Below are 19,530 nucleotides of genomic sequence, written 5' to 3' on the forward strand. Positions count from 1 at the left end.
CTATACGATCACCGCACTCCACACTTCGGGGCTTGGCGTGGGTGCCACTCGGCCAGAAAATCAACTGCTAGATGCAGCGTGGGACATTCTGGCACTTCTTTTGGCCTGGTACAGTGAGAAATGTTGATGGCGTGTGCTATACTCATAGCAAGGCAACCTGTACTAGGTAAATGCAAATTCCCACCTAACTTCTAACAAAATCTTGCAATCTGATTTTGACCTTTATTGGAAACATGCAGGCTGTTGTGTGAGAAAATGAACCTCAGGCACATCAACCTCCCGTAGCCCGATAAGTTTTTTTTTTTTTTTGACAGAAAACCATATGCTGGATGAAGAGGCACACCTTTTGCCTGCTGTAGTGAAAAGCAGCCTCATTTCACTTTGCACAGGTTTGATCCAGGGACGTTGAGACCAACCTCACCCCTGAAAAGGGGCTACTACAGCCAGATTCAGAGTGGCAGCTTTGCTAGTTTATTAGAGTTAACGATCAGACCAGGCTAGGATGTTGACAGTCAGAGTATCTGGCAACCTGAAGTGTCACTGAGGAAGCAGCACCCTTCGAGCTAACGCTATTATTTTTTTTTACAAACATTCGCGACTAGCTTGCGACTAGCTTGTAGCCCGTAGCCCGCTAGCATCACCTACCGCTAGCCTTGTTTACGTTTGACATTTCTCATTTACCGCTGTTCTATTTAAAAAACAAATATGTCTGCTGTCTCTCCGGTTTTGAGTGCAGATGAGGACTCGCTCGAGCTTCACATGGTGCGGCTGGAACTGGAGGATGTGGAGAAGCAGATCCGCGGCCTACTCGACAAGCAGGCCCAGCTGCTGGAGCGACAAACTGCGCTGGAAACATCTTGTGCCTCTGCCCACATATCCAAGGTAAGCACACAGCGTGGTATTTCCACTCCTAGCCCCTCTACGCCATGTGTTTCTCTGTGCAGGGACCGTGCACCTAGGACTTTCCCAGCCGTGGTCTCCGTCACGCCGGCGCCAACACACCTCGGGCCTTGGGTGAACCAGCGGCGGAAGGCGCGGGCTGGACCCTCTCCACCTCCGGTGTTCGAGATTCCAACCAGGAACCGCTTCGCCCCTCTCCGTCAGACCAGACCCAACGCTGTGATCGTCGGGGACTCCATTGTGCGGAACGTCCGTGTAGCCTCATCTAAAGGTAAGGTGCGCACACACTGTTTTTCTGGTGCTTGTGTCCTTGATGTCGCTGCGCAGGTATCCGGGATCCTGAAGAAGGACGAGCGCATTGGAGCGGTTGTGCTGCACGCGGGGACGAACGACACCAGGCTGCGGCAGACGGAGGTTCTGAAGAGGGACTTCTCCAGCCTGATAGAGACGGTACGAGGCAGATCACCCACCGCGAAGATCATCGTCTCTGGACCTCTTCCCACATACAGACGTGGAGCAGAAAACATTAGATCTCTTGCGTCTAAGGCTCTTATTGTTAACGACATCATTACTGATCAGGAATGTAATTTAATGTGTTTAACAGAAACTTGGATTAAACCAAACGAGTACATAGCATTAAATGAAGCCAGTCCTCCTGGATACAGTTATGTACATCAGCCTCGTTCAACTGGTAGAGGAGGAGGTGTTGGTCTCATCCATAGTAAAAATCTAGTCGTCACACAAAAACCTAAGCATGAATTTAATTCTTTTGAAATTCTTTATACCAGTATAAGTTATGTAGCCACAAAAAATAAGTCAATTCCTCTAATTATTATTTACAGGCCCCCAGGGCCATATACTGACTTTCTTAGTGAATTTGCAGACTTTGTCTCAAACCTGGTTGTGTCTGTAGATAAAGCATTAATCGTCGGAGACTTTAATATTCATTTTGATAACCTGGAAGACCCTCTAAGATTAGCGGTTGTGTCCATCTTAGATGCAGTAGGGATTAATCAGAACGTAATCGGGCCTACTCATAATGGTGGTCACACTCTTGACCTCATACTAACATACGGACTAAGTATAGAAAATATTATAATTTTTCCTCAGTCTGAAGTTGTCTCAGACCATTATCTTATCTCGTTCATAATACATATTGACCATAATATTTCCACCTCGCCTCGCTACCGCGTAAAACGTACCTACACATCAGCTACTGCACCGAGCTTCATAAATAACCTCGCAGAAACATCAATTAGATTTGGATCACCGTCAGATCCCATAGAACTCGATCAGGCGACTGAAAGCTTGGAGTCAACACTCCGCTACACGCTAGATAGAGTGGCTCCACTCAAAAGAAAAATAATTAGACAAAAAAAATTTGCACCCTGGTATAACGATCAAACGCGAACCTTAACACAGACAACTCGACAATTAGAACGTGAATGGCGTCAAACCAAACTGGTGATATTTCAAACAGCATGGAAGGAGAGCCTACTGAAATATAGGAAATCTCTTGGCGATGCTAGAAAAATCTATTTCTCCACCTTAATAGGAGACAACAAAAACAATTCTAGATTCCTCTTCGACACAGTAGCAAAATTAACTAGGAATAAAACCACTACAGAGAGAAACACTCAATCATTACATAGCAGTGAAGATTTCATGAAATTTTTCATTGATAAGGTTGAAAATATTAGACGTGAAATACAGGCCATTAAATTAAAACCGGACAGTACTGTAACAAACCCATTACATGACAATGTAGCAATATCAGATCAATGTTTAGAGTGTTTTGCTCCGCTTAGAGAGACCGAACTAGCTACATTAATCTCTTCAGCCAATTCATCAACTTGCATACTAGATCCCGTACCTACATGTTTGTTTAAACAGATTTGTCCAGGAGTAATTGAACCACTTTTAAATATAATCAATTCTTCCCTAAGCACTGGCTATGTACCTAAATCACTTAAGTTAGCAGTTATTAAACCCTTGATTAAAAAACCTGATCTTGACCCGTCTCAGTTGTCCAGCTATAGACCAATATCAAATCTCCCCTTCATGTCTAAGATTTTAGAAAAGGTTGTAGCAAAGCAGTTATGCTCGTACTTAGATAGGAATAACATTCATGAAATGTATCAGTCAGGATTTAGACCTCATCATAGCACAGAGACAGCGTTAGTTAAAGTGGTAAATGACCTTCTACTGACCTACGATCAGGGTTGTGTCTCGCTGCTTGTGTTACTCGACCTTAGTGCAGCTTTTGATACTATTGATCACACTATTCTCCTTGATAGATTAGAAAATGTTGTTGGTATTAAGGGAACAGTCCTCTCCTGGCTCAGGTCTTATCTGACCGATCGTTATCAGTTCGTAGATGTAAATGGTGATTTCTCCATGCGTACTGAAGTTACTTTTGGAGTTCCACAGGGTTCTGTTTTAGGCCCACTGCTCTTTACTTTATATATGCTACCCCTAGGTCAAATTATTCGTAAACATGGAATTAGCTTCCACTGTTATGCTGATGATACACAGTTGTATGTTTCAGCAAAGCCAGAGGACAGACAGAAGCTTAGTAAAGTTGAGGATTGTGTAAAGGACATTAGACATTGGATGTTAACTAATTTCCTTCTACTTAATTCTGATAAAACAGAAATACTTTTATTAGGCCCACGTGTAGCTAGAAGTAATCTTTCTGATCACATGGTTACTCTGGATGGTCTTTCTGTTTCATCATGTACAGCAGTTAAAGACCTTGGAGTGATTATTGACTCCAGTCTATCATTTGATGCTCATGTAGATAATATTACTAGGATAGCTTTCTTTCATCTCAGAAATATTTCTAAAATAAGAAACATATTGTCACTACATGATGCGGAAATACTAGTTCATGCATTCGTCACCTCTAGATTAGATTACTGTAACGCCTTACTGTCTGGATGTTCCAGTAGGAATATAAATAAGCTCCAGTTAGTCCAGAATGCAGCTGCTAGAGTCCTAACTAGAACTAGAAGATACGACCATATCACACCGATATTATCAATACTGCATTGGCTCCCAGTAAAATCTCGCATTAACTATAAAATACTTTTATTCACCTATAAAGCACTAAACGGTCTTGCGCCACAATATCTAAGCGACCTTTTGGTTTTATATGATCCGCCACGCCTACTTAGATCAAAAGATGCAGGCTATTTGACGGTACCTCGAATAGTGAAGGCTACAGCAGGGGGGAGAGCTTTCGCTTATAGAGCCCCACAGTTATGGAACAGTCTTCCTATTACTGTTCGGGACTCAGACACTGTCTCAGTGTTTAAGTCTAGGCTTAAAACGTATTTGTTTACTCAAGCCTACCCTGACTAGATTCTGTTCTACTACTTCGCAGTCATAATAATCTTTTTTCTCCCTCTCTCCTTTCGCCGAGCCCCGCACGAATTTATGGAGATACTAGAGATCCAGATCCTTTCTGCCTCTGGATGGAGCTCAAATCTTCTCTAATTCCAGACTGCTGGGACTACGGCTGCTCCTAAGGCCATACAGACTTCATATGAATCCATAATGAACTTTTTCACACTATCTATTGTTACCCAGATGAGGATGGGTTCCCTTCTGAGTCGGGTTCCTCTCAAGGTTTCTTCCTCTTAAAACATCTTAGGGAGTTTTTCCTTGCCACCGTCGCCACTCAGTGGCTTGCTCAGTTGGGATAAATTCACACCTTTAATATCTGTATACCATGTTGATATTTCTGTAAAGCTGCTTTGAGACAATGTCTATTGTAAAAAGCGCTATACAAATAAAATTGAATTGAATTGAATTGAATGTTGGACGGGGTAAGAGAGAGCTAAAGCAAATCCTCCAGGAGTTGATGCTGGAATCTTCTGATCCATACCTTGCACCACTGGCCCACAGAAAGCTCGTGGAAATGAGAAGCTAACTACTTACGCTTTCATTTCTATTAAGTCAAGCCTTCAGCTGGAGAAGCTAAACTAACTTCAACTTGGGCCATACAAGAAACCAGCGTTCCCATACCGGGAGTCGAACCCGGGCCGCCTGGGTGAAAACCAAGAATCCTGACCGCTAGACCATACGGGACATCTGCTACGGCTCAGGAAAATGAGAAAATGCAGCGCTGTCAATCGCGTTCCAACCGGGGTTTGGCAAACTTGGAAGTCAGCGCGCTGATTTGAGCAGGATCATGACTCGCAGCATTCCAGAGATTATGAGTGGTATGCCCGAAACTCAGCTGCCAGAGTGGGTTGCAAAGGCACACCTTTGGAGTGAGGTAAAAGGGAACTGAGCCAGCCAGGAGTTGAACCTAGAATCTTCTGATCCGTAGTCAGACGCGTTATCCATTGCGCCACTGGCCCATGGGAAACGGGCAGAGGTGATATCCGATCTACTTGTGCTTTTCCAGAGGAAAAGGGCTAGAGGTCGCATGACATGCTCAACCTTAGGATTCAGGGGTGAGGTAGAAAACTCTATGCCGTGACCCGGATTCGAACCGGGGTTGCTGCGACCACAACGCAGAGTACTAACCACTATACGATCACGGCACTCCACACTTCGGGGCTCGGGAGGGTTGCCACTCGGCCAGAAAATCAACTGCTAGATGCAGCGTGGGACATTTTGGCACTTCTTTCAGGAAAACGAGAAAATGCAGCGCTGTTGGTCAAACTTGGAAGCCAGCGCACTGACTTGAGTAGGATCATGACTCGCAGCATTCCAGAGATTATGAGTGGTCTGCTGGAAACTCAGTTGCCAGAGTGGGTTGCAAAGGCACACCTTTGGAGTGAGGTGAAAGGGGACTGAGCCAACCAGGAGTTGGACCTAGAATCTCCTGATTCGTAGTCAGACGCGTTATCCATTGCACCACTGGCCCTTGGATCAGAGGTGATATCTGATCTACTTGTGCTTTTCCAGAGGAAACGGGCTAGAGGTCACAAGACACGCTCAACCTTAGGATTCAGGGGTGAGGTAGAAAACTCTATGCCGTGACCCGGATTCGGACCGGGGTTGCTGCGACCACAACGCAGAGTACTAACCACTATACGATCACCGCACTCCACACTTCGGGGCTTGGCGTGGGTGCCACTCGGCCAGAAAATCAACTGCTAGATGCAGCGTGGGACATTCTGGCACTTCTTTTGGCCTGGTACAGTGAGAAATGTTGATGGCGTGTGCTATACTCATAGCAAGGCAACCTGTACTCGGTAAATGCAAATTCCCACCTAACTTCTAACAAAATCTTGCAATCTGATTTTGACCTTTATTGGAAACATGCAGGCTGTTGTGTGAGAAAATGAACCTCAGGCACATCAACCTCCCGTAGCCCGATAAGTTTTGGTTTTTTTTTGACAGAAAACCATATGCTGGATGAAGAGGCACACCTTTTGCCTGCTGTAGTGAAAAGCAGCCTCATTTCACTTTGCACAGGTTTGATCCAGGGACGTTGAGACCAACCTCACCCCTGAAAAGGGGCTACTACAGCCAGATTCAGAGTGGCAGCTTTGCTAGTTTATTAGAGGTAACGATCAGACCAGGCTAGGATGTTGACAGTCAGAGTATCTGGCAACCTGAAGTGTCACTGAGGAAGCAGCACCCTTCGAGCTAACGCTATTATTTTTTTTTACAAACATTCGCGACTAGCTTGCGACTAGCTTGTAGCCCGTAGCCCGCTAGCATCACCTACCGCTAGCCTTGTTTACGTTTGACATTTCTCATTTACCGCTGTTCTATTTAAAAAACAAATATGTCTGCTGTCTCTCCGGTTTTGAGTGCAGATGAGGACTCGCTCGAGCTTCACATGGTGCGGCTGGAACTGGAGGATGTGGAGAAGCAGATCCGCGGCCTACTCGACAAGCAGGCCCAGCTGCTGGAGCGACAAACTGCGCTGGAAACATCTTGTGCCTCTGCCCACATATCCAAGGTAAGCACACAGCGTGGTATTTCCACTCCCAGCCCCTCTACGCCATGTGTTTCTCTGTGCAGGGACCGTGCACCTAGGACTTTCCCAGCCGTGGTCTCCGTCACGCCGGCGCCAACACACCTCGGGCCTTGGGTGAACCAGCGGCGGAAGGCGCGGGCTGGACCCTCTCCACCTCCGGTGTTCGAGATTCCTACCAGGAACCGCTTCGCCCCTCTCCGTCAGACCAGACCCAACGCTGTGATCGTCGGGGACTCCATTGTGCGGAACGTCCGTGTAGCCTCATCTAAAGGTAAGGTGCGCACACACTGTTTTTCTGGTGCTTGTGTCCTTGATGTCGCTGCGCAGGTATCCGGGATCCTGAAGAAGGACGAGCGCATTGGAGCGGTTGTGCTGCACGCGGGGACGAACGACACCAGGCTGCGGCAGACGGAGGTTCTGAAGAGGGACTTCTCCAGCCTGATAGAGACGGTACGAGGCAGATCACCCACCGCGAAGATCATCGTCTCTGGACCTCTTCCCACATACAGACGTGGAGCAGAAAAGTTCAGTAGACTTCTAGCATTAAATGATTGGTTAGTCTCTTGGTGTAATGAGCAGAATCTGGTGTTTGTCAATAACTGGAATCTGTTCTGGGAGCGACCTAGGTTGTTTCGTCCTGATGGCCTGCACCCCAGCAGCCTTGGAGCGGAACTGCTGTCAGACAACATCTCCAAGGCGATACACTCAAAGTGACTGCCTACCGTAAGTACATCTTCCAATAATAACAACATTCAGTATTATCAATGTTCAATTAAAAATCTGGCACCGGTAATACATACTATAGAGACTGTGTCTGTTCCCCGAGCTATACAAATATATAGAAAATCTCGGAAAGTCTATCTTCGTAACCTAATTAACATAAAATTAAATCATATTGAATGCACAGCCAGCACTTTTGATCTGAGGCTAGGACTATTAAACATTAGATCTCTTGCGTCTAAGGCTCTTATTGTTAACGACATCATTACTGATCAGGAATGTAATTTAATGTGTTTAACAGAAACTTGGATTAAACCAAACGAGTACATAGCATTAAATGAAGCCAGTCCTCCTGGATACAGTTATGTACATCAGCCTCGTTCAACTGGTAGAGGAGGAGGTGTTGGTCTCATCCATAGTAAAAATCTAGTCGTCACACAAAAACCTAAGCATGAATTTAATTCTTTTGAAATTCTTTATACCAGTATAAGTTATGTAGCCACAAAAAATAAGTCAATTCCTCTAATTATTATTTACAGGCCCCCAGGGCCATATACTGAATTTCTTAGTGAATTTGCAGACTTTGTCTCAAACCTGGTTGTGTCTGTAGATAAAGCATTAATCGTCGGAGACTTTAATATTCATTTTGATAACCTGGAAGACCCTCTAAGATTAGCGGTTGTGTCCATCTTAGATGCAGTAGGGATTAATCAGAACGTAATCGGGCCTACTCATAATGGTGGTCACACTCTTGACCTCATACTAACATACGGACTAAGTATAGAAAATATTATAATTTTTCCTCAGTCTGAAGTTGTCTCAGACCATTATCTTATCTCGTTCATAATACATATTGACCATAATATTTCCACCTCGCCTCGCTACCGCGTAAAACGTACCTACACATCAGCTACTGCACCGAGCTTCATAAATAACCTCGCAGAAACATCAATTAGATTTGGATCACCGTCAGATCCCATAGAACTCGATCAGGCGACTGAAAGCTTGGAGTCAACACTCCGCTACACGCTAGATAGAGTGGCTCCACTCAAAAGAAAAATAATTAGACAAAAAAAATTTGCACCCTGGTATAACGATCAAACGCGAACCTTAACACAGACAACTCGACAATTAGAACGTGAATGGCGTCAAACCAAACTGGTGATATTTCAAACAGCATGGAAGGAGAGCCTACTGAAATATAGGAAATCTCTTGGCGATGCTAGAAAAATCTATTTCTCCACCTTAATAGGAGACAACAAAAACAATTCTAGATTCCTCTTCGACACAGTAGCAAAATTAACTAGGAATAAAACCACTACAGAGAGAAACACTCAATCATTACATAGCAGTGAAGATTTCATGAAATTTTTCATTGATAAGGTTGAAAATATTAGACGTGAAATACAGGCCATTAAATTAAAACCGGACAGTACTGTAACAAACCCATTACATGACAATGTAGCAATATCAGATCAATGTTTAGAGTGTTTTGCTCCGCTTAGAGAGACCGAACTAGCTACATTAATCTCTTCAGCCAATTCATCAACTTGCATACTAGATCCCGTACCTACATGTTTGTTTAAACAGATTTGTCCAGGAGTAATTGAACCACTTTTAAATATAATCAATTCTTCCCTAAGCACTGGCTATGTACCTAAATCACTTAAGTTAGCAGTTATTAAACCCTTGATTAAAAAACCTGATCTTGACCCGTCTCAGTTGTCCAGCTATAGACCAATATCAAATCTCCCCTTCATGTCTAAGATTTTAGAAAAGGTTGTAGCAAAGCAGTTATGCTCGTACTTAGATAGGAATAACATTCATGAAATGTATCAGTCAGGATTTAGACCTCATCATAGCACAGAGACAGCGTTAGTTAAAGTGGTAAATGACCTTCTACTGACCTACGATCAGGGTTGTGTCTCGCTGCTTGTGTTACTCGACCTTAGTGCAGCTTTTGATACTATTGATCACACTATTCTCCTTGATAGATTAGAAAATGTTGTTGGTATTAAGGGAACAGTCCTCTCCTGGCTCAGGTCTTATCTGACCGATCGTTATCAGTTCGTAGATGTAAATGGTGATTTCTCCATGCGTACTGAAGTTACTTTTGGAGTTCCACAGGGTTCTGTTTTAGGCCCACTGCTCTTTACTTTATATATGCTACCCCTAGGTCAAATTATTCGTAAACATGGAATTAGCTTCCACTGTTATGCTGATGATACACAGTTGTATGTTTCAGCAAAGCCAGAGGACAGACAGAAGCTTAGTAAAGTTGAGGATTGTGTAAAGGACATTAGACATTGGATGTTAACTAATTTCCTTCTACTTAATTCTGATAAAACAGAAATACTTTTATTAGGCCCACGTGTAGCTAGAAGTAATCTTTCTGATCACATGGTTACTCTGGATGGTCTTTCTGTTTCATCATGTACAGCAGTTAAAGACCTTGGAGTGATTATTGACTCCAGTCTATCATTTGATGCTCATGTAGATAATATTACTAGGATAGCTTTCTTTCATCTCAGAAATATTTCTAAAATAAGAAACATATTGTCACTACATGATGCGGAAATACTAGTTCATGCATTCGTCACCTCTAGATTAGATTACTGTAACGCCTTACTGTCTGGATGTTCCAGTAGGAATATAAATAAGCTCCAGTTAGTCCAGAATGCAGCTGCTAGAGTCCTAACTAGAACTAGAAGATACGACCATATCACACCGATATTATCAATACTGCATTGGCTCCCAGTAAAATCTCGCATTAACTATAAAATACTTTTATTCACCTATAAAGCACTAAACGGTCTTGCGCCACAATATCTAAGCGACCTTTTGGTTTTATATGATCCGCCACGCCTACTTAGATCAAAAGATGCAGGCTATTTGACGGTACCTCGAATAGTGAAGGCTACAGCAGGGGGGAGAGCTTTCGCTTATAGAGCCCCACAGTTATGGAACAGTCTTCCTATTACTGTTCGGGACTCAGACACTGTCTCAGTGTTTAAGTCTAGGCTTAAAACGTATTTGTTTACTCAAGCCTACCCTGACTAGATTCTGTTCTACTACTTCGCAGTCATAATAATCTTTTTTCTCCCTCTCTCCTTTCGCCGAGCCCCGCACGAATTTATGGAGATACTAGAGATCCAGATCCTTTCTGCCTCTGGATGGAGCTCAAATCTTCTCTAATTCCAGACTGCTGGGACTACGGCTGCTCCTAAGGCCATACAGACTTCATATGAATCCATAATGAACTTTTTCACACTATCTATTGTTACCCAGATGAGGATGGGTTCCCTTCTGAGTCGGGTTCCTCTCAAGGTTTCTTCCTCTTAAAACATCTTAGGGAGTTTTTCCTTGCCACCGTCGCCACTCAGTGGCTTGCTCAGTTGGGATAAATTCACACCTTTAATATCTGTATACCATGTTGATATTTCTGTAAAGCTGCTTTGAGACAATGTCTATTGTAAAAAGCGCTATACAAATAAAATTGAATTGAATTGAATTGAATGTTGGACGGGGTAAGAGAGAGCTAAAGCAAATCCTCCAGGAGTTGATGCTGGAATCTTCTGATCCATACCTTGCACCACTGGCCCACAGAAAGCTCGTGGAAATGAGAAGCTAACTACTTACGCTTTCATTTCTATTAAGTCAAGCCTTCAGCTGGAGAAGCTAAACTAACTTCAACTTGGGCCATACAAGAAACCAGCGTTCCCATACCGGGAGTCGAACCCGGGCCGCCTGGGTGAAAACCAAGAATCCTGACCGCTAGACCATACGGGACATCTGCTACGGCTCAGGAAAATGAGAAAATGCAGCGCTGTCAATCGCGTTCCAACCGGGGTTTGGCAAACTTGGAAGTCAGCGCGCTGATTTGAGCAGGATCATGACTCGCAGCATTCCAGAGATTATGAGTGGTATGCCCGAAACTCAGCTGCCAGAGTGGGTTGCAAAGGCACACCTTTGGAGTGAGGTAAAAGGGAACTGAGCCAGCCAGGAGTTGAACCTAGAATCTTCTAATCCGTAGTCAGACGCGTTATCCATTGCGCCACTGGCCCATGGGAAACGGGCAGAGGTGATATCCGATCTACTTGTGCTTTTCCAGAGGAAAAGGGCTAGAGGTCGCATGACATGCTCAACCTTAGGATTCAGGGGTGAGGTAGAAAACTCTATGCCGTGACCCGGATTCGAACCGGGGTTGCTGCGACCACAACGCAGAGTACTAACCACTATACGATCACGGCACTCCACACTTCGGGGCTCGGGAGGGTTGCCACTCGGCCAGAAAATCAACTGCTAGATGCAGCGTGGGACATTTTGGCACTTCTTTCAGGAAAACGAGAAAATGCAGCGCTGTTGGTCAAACTTGGAAGCCAGCGCACTGACTTGAGTAGGATCATGACTCGCAGCATTCCAGAGATTATGAGTGGTCTGCTGGAAACTCAGTTGCCAGAGTGGGTTGCAAAGGCACACCTTTGGAGTGAGGTGAAAGGGGACTGAGCCAACCAGGAGTTGGACCTAGAATCTCCTGATTCGTAGTCAGACGCGTTATCCATTGCACCACTGGCCCTTGGATCAGAGGTGATATCTGATCTACTTGTGCTTTTCCAGAGGAAACGGGCTAGAGGTCACAAGACACGCTCAACCTTAGGATTCAGGGGTGAGGTAGAAAACTCTATGCCGTGACCCGGATTCGGACCGGGGTTGCTGCGACCACAACGCAGAGTACTAACCACTATACGATCACCGCACTCCACACTTCGGGGCTTGGCGTGGGTGCCACTCGGCCAGAAAATCAACTGCTAGATGCAGCGTGGGACATTCTGGCACTTCTTTTGGCCTGGTACAGTGAGAAATGTTGATGGCGTGTGCTATACTCATAGCAAGGCAACCTGTACTCGGTAAATGCAAATTCCCACCTAACTTCTAACAAAATCTTGCAATCTGATTTTGACCTTTATTGGAAACATGCAGGCTGTTGTGTGAGAAAATGAACCTCAGGCACATCAACCTCCCGTAGCCCGATAAGTTTTGTTTTTTTTTTGACAGAAAACCATATGCTGGATGAAGAGGCACACCTTTTGCCTGCTGTAGTGAAAAGCAGCCTCATTTCACTTTGCACAGGTTTGATCCAGGGACGTTGAGACCAACCTCACCCCTGAAAAGGGGCTACTACAGCCAGATTCAGAGTGGCAGCTTTGCTAGTTTATTAGAGGTAACGATCAGACCAGGCTAGGATGTTGACAGTCAGAGTATCTGGCAACCTGAAGTGTCACTGAGGAAGCAGCACCCTTCGAGCTAACGCTATTATTTTTTTTTACAAACATTCGCGACTAGCTTGCGACTAGCTTGTAGCCCGTAGCCCGCTAGCATCACCTACCGCTAGCCTTGTTTACGTTTGACATTTCTCATTTACCGCTGTTCTATTTAAAAAACAAATATGTCTGCTGTCTCTCCGGTTTTGAGTGCAGATGAGGACTCGCTCGAGCTTCACATGGTGCGGCTGGAACTGGAGGATGTGGAGAAGCAGATCCGCGGCCTACTCGACAAGCAGGCCCAGCTGCTGGAGCGACAAACTGCGCTGGAAACATCTTGTGCCTCTGCCCACATATCCAAGGTAAGCACACAGCGTGGTATTTCCACTCCCAGCCCCTCTACGCCATGTGTTTCTCTGTGCAGGGACCGTGCACCTAGGACTTTCCCAGCCGTGGTCTCCGTCACGCCGGCGCCAACACACCTCGGGCCTTGGGTGAACCAGCGGCGGAAGGCGCGGGCTGGACCCTCTCCACCTCCGGTGTTCGAGATTCCAACCAGGAACCGCTTCGCCCCTCTCCGTCAGACCAGACCCAACGCTGTGATCGTCGGGGACTCCATTGTGCGGAACGTCCGTGTAGCCTCATCTAAAGGTAAGGTGCGCACACACTGTTTTTCTGGTGCTTGTGTCCTTGATGTCGCTGCGCAGGTATCCGGGATCCTGAAGAAGGACGAGCGCATTGGAGCGGTTGTGCTGCACGCGGGGACGAACGACACCAGGCTGCGGCAGACGGAGGTTCTGAAGAGGGACTTCTCCAGCCTGATAGAGACGGTACGAGGCAGATCACCCACCGCGAAGATCATCGTCTCTGGACCTCTTCCCACATACAGACGTGGAGCAGAAAACATTAGATCTCTTGCGTCTAAGGCTCTTATTGTTAACGACATCATTACTGATCAGGAATGTAATTTAATGTGTTTAACAGAAACTTGGATTAAACCAAACGAGTACATAGCATTAAATGAAGCCAGTCCTCCTGGATACAGTTATGTACATCAGCCTCGTTCAACTGGTAGAGGAGGAGGTGTTGGTCTCATCCATAGTAAAAATCTAGTCGTCACACAAAAACCTAAGCATGAATTTAATTCTTTTGAAATTCTTTATACCAGTATAAGTTATGTAGCCACAAAAAATAAGTCAATTCCTCTAATTATTATTTACAGGCCCCCAGGGCCATATACTGACTTTCTTAGTGAATTTGCAGACTTTGTCTCAAACCTGGTTGTGTCTGTAGATAAAGCATTAATCGTCGGAGACTTTAATATTCATTTTGATAACCTGGAAGACCCTCTAAGATTAGCGGTTGTGTCCATCTTAGATGCAGTAGGGATTAATCAGAACGTAATCGGGCCTACTCATAATGGTGGTCACACTCTTGACCTCATACTAACATACGGACTAAGTATAGAAAATATTATAATTTTTCCTCAGTCTGAAGTTGTCTCAGACCATTATCTTATCTCGTTCATAATACATATTGACCATAATATTTCCACCTCGCCTCGCTACCGCGTAAAACGTACCTACACATCAGCTACTGCACCGAGCTTCATAAATAACCTCGCAGAAACATCAATTAGATTTGGATCACCGTCAGATCCCATAGAACTCGATCAGGCGACTGAAAGCTTGGAGTCAACACTCCGCTACACGCTAGATAGAGTGGCTCCACTCAAAAGAAAAATAATTAGACAAAAAAAATTTGCACCCTGGTATAACGATCAAACGCGAACCTTAACACAGACAACTCGACAATTAGAACGTGAATGGCGTCAAACCAAACTGGTGATATTTCAAACAGCATGGAAGGAGAGCCTACTGAAATATAGGAAATCTCTTGGCGATGCTAGAAAAATCTATTTCTCCACCTTAATAGGAGACAACAAAAACAATTCTAGATTCCTCTTCGACACAGTAGCAAAATTAACTAGGAATAAAACCACTACAGAGAGAAACACTCAATCATTACATAGCAGTGAAGATTTCATGAAATTTTTCATTGATAAGGTTGAAAATATTAGACGTGAAATACAGGCCATTAAATTAAAACCGGACAGTACTGTAACAAACCCATTACATGACAATGTAGCAATATCAGATCAATGTTTAGAGTGTTTTGCTCCGCTTAGAGAGACCGAACTAGCTACATTAATCTCTTCAGCCAATTCATCAACTTGCATACTAGATCCCGTACCTACATGTTTGTTTAAACAGATTTGTCCAGGAGTAATTGAACCACTTTTAAATATAATCAATTCTTCCCTAAGCACTGGCTATGTACCTAAATCACTTAAGTTAGCAGTTATTAAACCCTTGATTAAAAAACCTGATCTTGACCCGTCTCAGTTGTCCAGCTATAGACCAATATCAAATCTCCCCTTCATGTCTAAGATTTTAGAAAAGGTTGTAGCAAAGCAGTTATGCTCGTACTTAGATAGGAATAACATTCATGAAATGTATCAGTCAGGATTTAGACCTCATCATAGCACAGAGACAGCGTTAGTTAAAGTGGTAAATGACCTTCTACTGACCTACGATCAGGGTTGTGTCTCGCTGCTTGTGTTACTCGACCTTAGTGCAGCTTTTGATACTATTGATCACACTATTCTCCTTGATAGATTAGAAAATGTTGTTGGTATTAAGGGAACAGTCCTCTCCTGGCTCAGGTCTTATCTGACCGATCGTTATCAGTTCGTAGATGTAAATGGTGATTTCTCCATGCGTACTGAAGTTACTTTTGGAGTTCCACAGGGTTCTGTTTTAGGCCCACTGCTCTTTACTTTATATATGCTACCCCTAGGTCAAATTATTCGTAAACATGGAATTAGCTTCCACTGTTATGCTGATGATACGCAGTTGTATGTTTCAGCAAAGCCAGAGGACAGACAGAAGCTTAGTAAAGTTGAGGATTGTGTAAAGGACATTAGACATTGGATGTTAACTAATTTCCTTCTACTTAATTCTGATAAAACAGAAATACTTTTATTAGGCCCACGTGTAGCTAGAAGTAATCTTTCTGATCACATGGTTACTCTGGATGGTCTTTCTGTTTCATCATGTACAGCAGTTAAAGACCTTGGAGTGATTATTGACTCCAGTCTATCATTTGATGCTCATGTAGATAATATTACTAGGATAGCTTTCTTTCATCTCAGAAATATTTCTAAAATAAGAAACATATTGTCACTACATGATGCGGAAATACTAGTTCATGCATTCGTCACCTCTAGATTAGATTACTGTAACGCCTTACTGTCTGGATGTTCCAGTAGGAATATAAATAAGCTCCAGTTAGTCCAGAATGCAGCTGCTAGAGTCCTAACTAGAACTAGAAGATACGACCATATCACACCGATATTATCAATACTGCATTGGCTCCCAGTAAAATCTCGCATTAACTATAAAATACTTTTATTCACCTATAAAGCACTAAACGGTCTTGCGCCACAATATCTAAGCGACCTTTTGGTTTTATATGATCCGCCACGCCTACTTAGATCAAAAGATGCAGGCTATTTGACGGTACCTCGAATAGTGAAGGCTACAGCAGGGGGGAGAGCTTTCGCTTATAGAGCCCCACAGTTATGGAACAGTCTTCCTATTACTGTTCGGGACTCAGACACTGTCTCAGTGTTTAAGTCTAGGCTTAAAACGTATTTGTTTACTCAAGCCTACCCTGACTAGATTCTGTTCTACTACTTCGCAGTCATAATAATCTTTTTTCTCCCTCTCTCCTTTCGCCGAGCCCCGCACGAATTTATGGAGATACTAGAGATCCAGATCCTTTCTGCCTCTGGATGGAGCTCAAATCTTCTCTAATTCCAGACTGCTGGGACTACGGCTGCTCCTAAGGCCATACAGACTTCATATGAATCCATAATGAACTTTTTCACACTATCTATTGTTACCCAGATGAGGATGGGTTCCCTTCTGAGTCGGGTTCCTCTCAAGGTTTCTTCCTCTTAAAACATCTTAGGGAGTTTTTCCTTGCCACCGTCGCCACTCAGTGGCTTGCTCAGTTGGGATAAATTCACACCTTTAATATCTGTATACCATGTTGATATTTCTGTAAAGCTGCTTTGAGACAATGTCTATTGTAAAAAGCGCTATACAAATAAAATTGAATTGAATTGAATTGAATGTTGGACGGGGTAAGAGAGAGCTAAAGCAAATCCTCCAGGAGTTGATGCTGGAATCTTCTGATCCATACCTTGCACCACTGGCCCACAGAAAGCTCGTGGAAATGAGAAGCTAACTACTTACGCTTTCATTTCTATTAAGTCAAGCCTTCAGCTGGAGAAGCTAAACTAACTTCAACTTGGGCCATACAAGAAACCAGCGTTCCCATACCGGGAGTCGAACCCGGGCCGCCTGGGTGAAAACCAAGAATCCTGACCGCTAGACCATACGGGACATCTGCTACGGCTCAGGAAAATGAGAAAATGCAGCGCTGTCAATCGCGTTCCAACCGGGGTTTGGCAAACTTGGAAGTCAGCGCGCTGATTTGAGCAGGATCATGACTCGCAGCATTCCAGAGATTATGAGTGGTATGCCCGAAACTCAGCTGCCAGAGTGGGTTGCAAAGGCACACCTTTGGAGTGAGGTAAAAGGGAACTGAGCCAGCCAGGAGTTGAACCTAGAATCTTCTGATCCGTAGTCAGACGCGTTATCCATTGCGCCACTGGCCCATGGGAAACGGGCAGAGGTGATATCCGATCTACTTGTGCTTTTCCAGAGGAAAAGGGCTAGAGGTCGCATGACATGCTCAACCTTAGGATTCAGGGGTGAGGTAGAAAACTCTATGCCGTGACCCGGATTCGAACCTGGGTTGCTGCGACCACAACGCAGAGTACTAACCACTATACGATCACGGCACTCCACACTTCGGGGCTCGGGAGGGTTGCCACTCGGCCAGAAAATCAACTGCTAGATGCAGCGTGGGACATTTTGGCACTTCTTTCAGGAAAACGAGAAAATGCAGCGCTGTTGGTCAAACTTGGAAGCCAGCGCACTGACTTGAGTAGGATCATGACTCGCAGCATTCCAGAGATTATGAGTGGTCTGCTGGAAACTCAGTTGCCAGAGTGGGTTGCAAAGGCACACCTTTGGAGTGAGGTGAAAGGGGACTGAGCCAACCAGGAGTTGGACCTAGAATCTCCTGATTCTTAGTCAGACGCGTTATCCATTGCACCACTGGCCCTTGGATCAGAGGTGATATCTGATCTACTTGTGCTTTTCCAGAGGAAACGGGCTAGAGGTCACAAGACACGCTCAACCTTAGGATTCAGGGGTGAGGTAGAAAACTCTATGCCGTGACCCGGATTCGGACCGGGGTTGCTGCGACCACAACGCAGAGTACTAACCACTATACGATCACCGCACTCCACACTTCGGGGCTTGGCGTGGGTGCCACTCGGCCAGAAAATCAACTGCTAGATGCAGCGTGGGACATTCTGGCACTTCTTTTGGCCTGGTACAGTGAGAAATGTTGATGGCGTGTGCTATACTCATAGCAAGGCAACCTGTACTCGGTAAATGCAAATTCCCACCTAACTTCTAACAAAATCTTGCAATCTGATTTTGACCTTTATTGGAAACATGCAGGCTGTTGTGTGAGAAAATGAACCTCAGGCACATCAACCTCCCGTAGCCCGATAAGTTTTGGTTTTTTTTTGACAGAAAACCATATGCTGGATGAAGAGGCACACCTTTTGCCTGCTGTAGTGAAAAGCAGCCTCATTTCACTTTGCACAGGTTTGATCCAGGGACGTTGAGACCAACCTCACCCCTGAAAAGGGGCTACTACAGCCAGATTCAGAGTGGCAGCTTTGCTAGTTTATTAGAGGTAACGATCAGACCAGGCTAGGATGTTGACAGTCAGAGTATCTGGCAACCTGAAGTGTCACTGAGGAAGCAGCACCCTTCGAGCTAACGCTATTATTTTTTTTTACAAACATTCGCGACTAGCTTGCGACTAGCTTGTAGCCCGTAGCCCGCTAGCATCACCTACCGCTAGCCTTGTTTACGTTTGACATTTCTCATTTACCGCTGTTCTATTTAAAAAACAAATATGTCTGCTGTCTCTCCGGTTTTGAGTGCAGATGAGGACTCGCTCGAGCTTCACATGGTGCGGCTGGAACTGGAGGATGTGGAGAAGCAGATCCGCGGCCTACTCGACAAGCAGGCCCAGCTGCTGGAGCGACAAACTGCGCTGGAAACATCTTGTGCCTCTGCCCACATATCCAAGGTAAGCACACAGCGTGGTATTTCCACTCCCAGCCCCTCTACGCCATGTGTTTCTCTGTGCAGGGACCGTGCACCTAGGACTTTCCCAGCCGTGGTCTCCGTCACGCCGGCGCCAACACACCTCGGGCCTTGGGTGAACCAGCGGCGGAAGGCGCGGGCTGGACCCTCTCCACCTCCGGTGTTCGAGATTCCTACCAGGAACCGCTTCGCCCCTCTCCGTCAGACCAGACCCAACGCTGTGATCGTCGGGGACTCCATTGTGCGGAACGTCCGTGTAGCCTCATCTAAAGGTAAGGTGCGCACACACTGTTTTTCTGGTGCTTGTGTCCTTGATGTCGCTGCGCAGGTATCCGGGATCCTGAAGAAGGACGAGCGCATTGGAGCGGTTGTGCTGCACGCG

At 45.0% G+C, this 19,530-nt stretch overlaps 8 non-coding genes across 8 annotated transcripts; all 8 read right to left on the reverse strand.

The window, feature by feature from the left end:
* Positions 1-4,920: 4,920 nt before the first annotated feature.
* Positions 4,921-4,992, reverse strand: trnae-uuc (transfer RNA glutamic acid (anticodon UUC)). Its single transcript has one exon. It is a non-coding gene; the product is annotated as a tRNA-Glu (tRNA).
* Positions 4,993-5,194: 202 nt separating this feature from the next.
* Positions 5,195-5,267, reverse strand: trnar-acg (transfer RNA arginine (anticodon ACG)). Its single transcript has one exon. It is a non-coding gene; the product is annotated as a tRNA-Arg (tRNA).
* A 114-nt stretch (positions 5,268-5,381) lies between these two features.
* Positions 5,382-5,453, reverse strand: trnah-gug (transfer RNA histidin (anticodon GUG)). The gene has a single exon. It is a non-coding gene; the product is annotated as a tRNA-His (tRNA).
* Positions 5,454-11,281: 5,828 nt separating this feature from the next.
* Positions 11,282-11,353, reverse strand: trnae-uuc (transfer RNA glutamic acid (anticodon UUC)). The gene has a single exon. It is a non-coding gene; the product is annotated as a tRNA-Glu (tRNA).
* Positions 11,354-11,555: 202 nt separating this feature from the next.
* Positions 11,556-11,628, reverse strand: trnar-acg (transfer RNA arginine (anticodon ACG)). Its single transcript has one exon. It is a non-coding gene; the product is annotated as a tRNA-Arg (tRNA).
* Positions 11,629-11,742: 114 nt separating this feature from the next.
* Positions 11,743-11,814, reverse strand: trnah-gug (transfer RNA histidin (anticodon GUG)). Its single transcript has one exon. It is a non-coding gene; the product is annotated as a tRNA-His (tRNA).
* Positions 11,815-17,225: 5,411 nt separating this feature from the next.
* Positions 17,226-17,297, reverse strand: trnae-uuc (transfer RNA glutamic acid (anticodon UUC)). Its single transcript has one exon. It is a non-coding gene; the product is annotated as a tRNA-Glu (tRNA).
* Positions 17,298-17,499: 202 nt separating this feature from the next.
* trnar-acg (transfer RNA arginine (anticodon ACG)) lies at positions 17,500-17,572 on the reverse strand. The gene has a single exon. It is a non-coding gene; the product is annotated as a tRNA-Arg (tRNA).
* Positions 17,573-19,530: the final 1,958 nt, after the last annotated feature.

The sequence above is a fragment of the Ictalurus furcatus genome, chromosome 9 (genome assembly GCF_023375685.1).
Source record: "Ictalurus furcatus strain D&B chromosome 9, Billie_1.0, whole genome shotgun sequence".
Lineage (NCBI taxonomy): Eukaryota > Metazoa > Chordata > Actinopteri > Siluriformes > Ictaluridae > Ictalurus > Ictalurus furcatus.